This window comes from Frankliniella occidentalis, unplaced genomic scaffold, assembly GCF_000697945.3.
Source record: "Frankliniella occidentalis isolate FOCC.00 unplaced genomic scaffold, Focc_3.1 Scaffold130, whole genome shotgun sequence".
In the NCBI taxonomy this organism is placed as follows: domain Eukaryota; kingdom Metazoa; phylum Arthropoda; class Insecta; order Thysanoptera; family Thripidae; genus Frankliniella; species Frankliniella occidentalis.
In genome coordinates this window covers 581,366-587,246 of record NW_026267257.1, presented here as the reverse complement: position 1 = coordinate 587,246, position 5,881 = coordinate 581,366, and the positions used below count along the sequence as shown (strand labels likewise).

The window sequence follows — 5,881 nt, the reverse complement described above, 5'->3', positions numbered from 1 at the left end:
AGGTGGATCGCACTCTTAATTCACTTACTTTGGGCTTAGTGCAACCGTCACCACTTTTAGACAAAAGGCAGTGTTCCCTTGTGACCGGCGTTGTTCCCTTCGCCCCGGGCACGTTGGAGCTGGAGCTGGAGAACACGTCGAGCAGCCATGTCGTGTTGCCGCGTGGTTCTGTGGTTGCCCTTGTGCATCCTGTCGGTCTTGCGGACCTCCAAGCCTTCGAGCCGCTGGACCCCGACGACGTCGTCGCCGTGGAGTCTGCGACTGTAGAGAGAGTTCCCCCCACAGACCAAGCCGACATCCAGCTCGAGCCGCGCCTACCTCCTATAGGCCTAGACGAGGCACTCCCTGAGGACTTGCAGGCCCTTGCTGATCGGTGTGAGGATTTGACTCCAGAGCAGAAAAGACGCGTTGCAGACGTCTTAAGGCACAATCACGACATCTTTGTAAAACACAATGATGATTTTGGTTGCTGCCCCTGGGTCAAATTCCGGATTGATACTGGAGATCATCCCCCGATTAAAATGCAAGCTAGGCCCATTCCCATTCATTTGAGGGAGGAGGTAGTACAGATGTACAGAAAGTACTTAGAGCAAGGTACTTGCCGCCCTAGTCAGTCTCCTTGGTCATTCCCTATTTTGGTTATACCCAAGAAGACACTTGACAAAAACGGCAAGCCGGAGTTACGTTGCTGTGTTGATTACCGTGCTCTTAACAAGATCACGCGTATCCCAGCATCTCCGATCCCCAGAACTCAGGAACTTTTAGAGCGCTTAGCAGGCCACAAATCGCATGCCCCTAGTGCAAAGCACGCACGAAGCTAAGCCGCTGGCGAAAGCACGCACGGCGAAGCGCCGCTGGTGAAACCACGCACAGCGCAGCGCCGCTGGCGAAACCACGCACAGCGCAGAGCCACTGGCGAAACCACGCAAGTGCATTTTTTGGCCATTTTTGGAGACATATACCGTTGGAAAGAGGAAATCATGCTCTTTCAGAATATATAGATATCTCAAATTTTTTGAAAAATGCACTTGCGTGGTTTCGCCAGTGGCTCTGCGCTGTGCGTGGTTTCGCCAGCGGCTCTGCGCTGTGCGTGGTTTCACCAGCGGCGCTCCGCGGTGCGTGCTTTCGCCAGCGGCTGAGCTTCGTGCGTGCTTTGCATTAGGGGCAAGCGAAATGGTATTCCCACGCTGACTTAGCCTCTGGGTACCATAACTTAGAGATAGCCGAGGAGGATATCCCTAAGACTGCTATTGCGCTGCCGGACTCCCTTGGGCTGCCCTCCAGATTTCTGGAGTACACGCGCATGCCCTTCGGACTGTCCGCCGCCCCTGGTGTCTTTCAAGGTGTTACTGACCGGCTGATTCGGCCTTCGCGTCAACCAACACCTGATTGTGACCTCGGTAAGGCAAACGGTGTCTACTTGGATGACATATGTGTGGCTGGTGACGCCTTTGAACACATGCTCCAAATGACCCAGGCCTTGTTCAACCGAATCAGGGCTTCTGGCTTTTTGTTGAAAGCCAAGAAGTGTTTCCTTTTCAAAAGAAAACTCAAGTTTCTGGGATTCTGTCTGACGGAGGATGGTATCGGTGCGGATGAAGCCAAAGTGAACACCATTGTTCATTGGCCCACTCCACGTAACGTGGGAGAGCTCTGGTCCTGGATAGGACTAGTAGGCTTCTACTCTCGTTTCATTCACCGATTGGCCGAAATTCAGGCCCCTCTCACTGACCTGTTATGTGAGAAGGTACCGTTTGTCTGGTCAGATGAGTGTCAGCACGCCTTCAACACGTTGAAGGTCGCCATGACGACGGCCCCCGTCCTAGGTGCGGCCGACCCGTCTAAGGGCCCCTTCACGGTGCATTGCGACGCCTCTAGCAGAGCGGTTGCATGCATTTTGTCACAAGAGCAAGATGGCCGTTCAGTGGTTTTGCATTACCACTCGAAGAAAATGCCACGCCTGAAGCGTGCCCTGTGTGCCACACACGCAGAGCTGTACGCTTTAGTGGAGGCCACAAGAGTCTTCAGACTCTACTTGCTCGGGCGTCCCTTTGTGTTCTACACGGACCATTCAGCTTTACAGTGGTTACGCTCCTTCAAGCAATTGGAGGGGAAGTTAGCCCGCTGGATTATGCGTCTGGAGGAATTTCAATTTGAAATCCGACACATGAAAGGGAAAGAGCTGACAAATGCTGATGCGTTGTCTCGTCGCCCTGACCGTCCTTGCGCACCTGATTGCAGAACTTGCAAGCGCTTAGAGGACCAGAGTGACGCTCACCACGACGACATCAATTTTCTGGTGCGATCGTTCCAAATATACTGCACTGAATGGGACGACGATAATGTGTCAGCTGCTCAGCAGGCTGACCCTGACATCGGCCCTATTTATCAGGCAGTATTGTGTGGCCAGCGACCACATTTCCAGCAGATTGTTGGAAATAGTCAAGTCACACGGAGTCTCTGGGTGCAATTCAAATCGTTGCTTATTGAGCATGGTGTGCTCAAGCGTCGTTTTGAACACGCCTCAGGAGACCCGCAGTTCGCACGTAACCAGATCGTGGTTCCTGCTGACCGAGCGACCAACCTGGTGATACAGTACCATACTGGCCCTAGCTCTGGCTCACACTTCGGTGTCAGCAAATGCTATAAATTGCTGAGAGAGCGATTTTATTGGCCTGGTATGTACACCAAGGTGTGGGACACGGTCAACATGTGTTTACGGTGTAAACAAGTGAAAGGACCACAGGAAAAAACCCGTTCACCGATGAAAGTGTTCCGAGAAGGCACTTTGTTCGGTCGTTTCCACGTTGACTTTCTAGGACCTCTCGAGCCCTCTGACCGTTTCGGTTATCGGCACGTTATGGTCGTAGTTGAGGCATTCAGTGCTTGGCCCGAGGCGATCCCGCTGAGGACCCTCCAGGCCACCGAGGTGGCGCAAGCACTAGTTTCAGAGGTGTTCAGTCGTATGGGTGCTCCCTACGAACTGGTAACTGACCAAGGTACGACCTTTGAGTCAGCCCTCTTCAAAGAGGTCATGGCGATCTACAAGACGCACAAGTACCACATTTCCGTTGGTCGGCCCGCCGGCAATGGCAAGGTCGAGAACTACATTCGTAGTCTCACCCGCCAAATTGCTGTGCTGGCTGCCGAGCAACCCGGAAACTGGCCCGACCTCTTGCCTCATGTGCTCCATGCGTACAGAGCATCAGTCAACAACACCACCGGTTTCTCCCCCTATGAAATCCTGTACGGGCGACCCATGCGTGTCCCCCAGGACTTGCAACATGGTTTGCCGCCTCCAGGCTTACCGGCGGTTGCACTTGAGCAGTACCCTGGAGTACTGCGTGACCGTTTGAGCAGGATTCACCACTTGGTGAGGGGAAATACCGCTCGTGCGGCAGCTCGCATGAAGGCCCATTACGATAAGTTCTCGTCGATAACTTACTTCCGCCCCGGTGACCTTGTCTTGCTCTACAAGCGTAACCGTAGGCGTGGTAAGACAACCAAGCTATATGCTTCATGGCAAGGACCCTACAAAATTCTAGACATGTTGAATGATTGCATTGCTAGAATTGAGCGCGTCTGCCCGGAGAACGCCGTAACTCGCAGGCCCCGTAAGCGATTGATAGTGCATGTCGATCGCCTGGCGGCCATTGGTTCCAGCCTCGTGGACCAAAATGGCGAGTGGTTAACGTTTTGTTGACTTTGTGGCCCCTGTCCTTTTATCAGGCTCGATGTCGACCATCAAGTCACAAATCTTTGTGGCTTCGTCGTCCAGGAGCGAGGACGTCCTGGACCTCGATACACTGGGTGCGGAGATGGACGGCATGTCCCTGTCCCCGGTCCGACCCTCCCGGTCCAGATCCTCCCAGTCCCGGTCCCAGTCCCGGTCCCCTGCCCCGCGGCGCTCGGTGCATGAGCGCCTGGGTGAGCGCCAGGCTGGCGACGCCCCCGCCGCAGCCGCCTCCAGGTCGCGGCCCAACCCCAAGCGGCGTGCGAGGCAGCGTGTGGCTGCCGCCGCTGCTGCTGATGGAGAGGCTGCTGCTGGTCCATCCAGGACCAAGGCTGCGAGGAGCCAGCCCAAGGCCCCCAAGGCCGCGAAGGCCCACCCCAGGGGCCCTACCCAGGCTCCCCGGCCCGCCAAGGCCGCCAAGGCCCAGCAGAGGGCCCGGTCCAAGGCCCGAGCCCAGCAGCGCCGTGCCCAGTCGGCGCAGCAGCCCCCACAACAACCGCCCCAGCAGGACGCCAACGTCGTGAGCCAGCTAGTGGCTGGTTTCAACGCCATGCAAGGCCAGCTGCAGGCCATGCAGCAAGCGCAGCAGCAGCAGATGCAGATGCATCACGCCCCTTCCCCGTGGGCACCCATGCCCTATCCTCCTGGGCCAGGGTTTTACAACCCCTTCTATAGACATTTTTAATTATTGCATGGTGGTGTTATAGTGTACATGACACAACCCTTGTGGCGCCATAGTGTACATGTCACAACCCTTGTATGGCAGCCAAAATAAATAGTTTGGCTTCCCTACACACTTCTTTCCTTTTAAGCCCTTCCCCCGCCACATCTGCAACACCCCCTGGTCCAGCTGCAGATTCCGAGGGAGGAGGAGAATGCAAGGAGAGTATTGTTTCAATTGATTTGAAATTATTTGGGTTTAATTAAACTGCGTTCAGTTGTGTTGCAGTGAGGCACCTGTCTGACCTCAGGTGCTCTCGTCTGTCTCGGCAGAGTGGTAACACCTCCGCCGCGCAGTTAACCCTTTCTCTCCCCAGGCTCCCCTTCTCTTCCTGGCAAATTTCTGTTCGTTTTCGATTGCTGTTCCAGTCCCTGTCCCCGTCCCGTTCCTGTCCCGTTCCTGTCCCAAGTCATCAGGCTTGGCCGGCCGTCATCACAGCACCGTGACGGGTAGCACTGCAAGAGGGAGCTCTGGCCCTGTATGGAAAGGAGTCTAACTCTCCGTGCTATCGTCCTGGAGGCTGCACCGCAAGAAGGGTGGAATCGGCCCTGTATGGAGAGGAGTCCGCTGCCCCGGTGCCGCCGCCAGTCGTGACATCTCAAGACGGCCTTTGATTGAAAACATGAACGTTCTTAATTAGGTTGTCGAGCCCTCAGCTGTTTTCCTAACTACTCGCCAAATGGGGAATCGTTCCACTGGATTGGTACCTACGGAGATCCTTCTTTTTGTTTTTTGCTTTTGGGGTGGCCACACGCCTCTCATTTTTAAAGAGAGGGGAAGTTGTAATGTTAGAGTCAAGTAAAGTATTTGATCAGCAACGCTGACATTCTCATTAGTTGGTCTCTAGCGCCAGCTAGCCTCACACCAGGATCTCCGCGGGATTGTTTGAAAGCAGCGAGCGTCACTGCGCGTAGCAACAGAGCTCAGTCGTTGTGCAGTCTCGGTCGAGTGTGGTTGGTTTGTCCGCTGCTGTACCGTTCCTGCTAGACCCCAATAAATCTACTGATCCAGTACTCCTGTTGTTTCCTTTACTCAGTCTACCCGACGCTACACTACCCAATTATGCGTTTTTATGCTTTTTGGTGTTTTCTTCCTAATGTTACTGCTTCTTTAATAGTTTTTTTGCGTTTCCTTCTTAATTATGCTTATATATGCTTTTAGCGTTCACATTATTGCAAACATTAACATTGATATAGGTATGCGGTATGGAAGGAAGACCATAATTAGTTAGACTATTTCAAATGTCGGATCAAAATTTGCGGTAAAATGCGCAAATATCAAAACCAATCGCAAAATACAACCGTTTTTACGCCTTTTCCTTGCAATTATGCTCAAATTATGCGAAAATGCCTCCATGCTGCGATTTTTAGAAATTATGCTTTTTCTATGCTCTTCGGATTCGGATCCAATGGTGACAACAGTGCTAA

General features: G+C 53.5%; 1 protein-coding gene across 3 annotated transcripts in view; it reads right to left on the bottom strand.

Moving 5' to 3' along the window:
- LOC113214044 (collagenase-like) overlaps positions 1–5,881 on the bottom strand; it is a 93,032-nt gene that overhangs the window by 15,307 nt on the left and 71,844 nt on the right. The window lies entirely within an intron of this gene.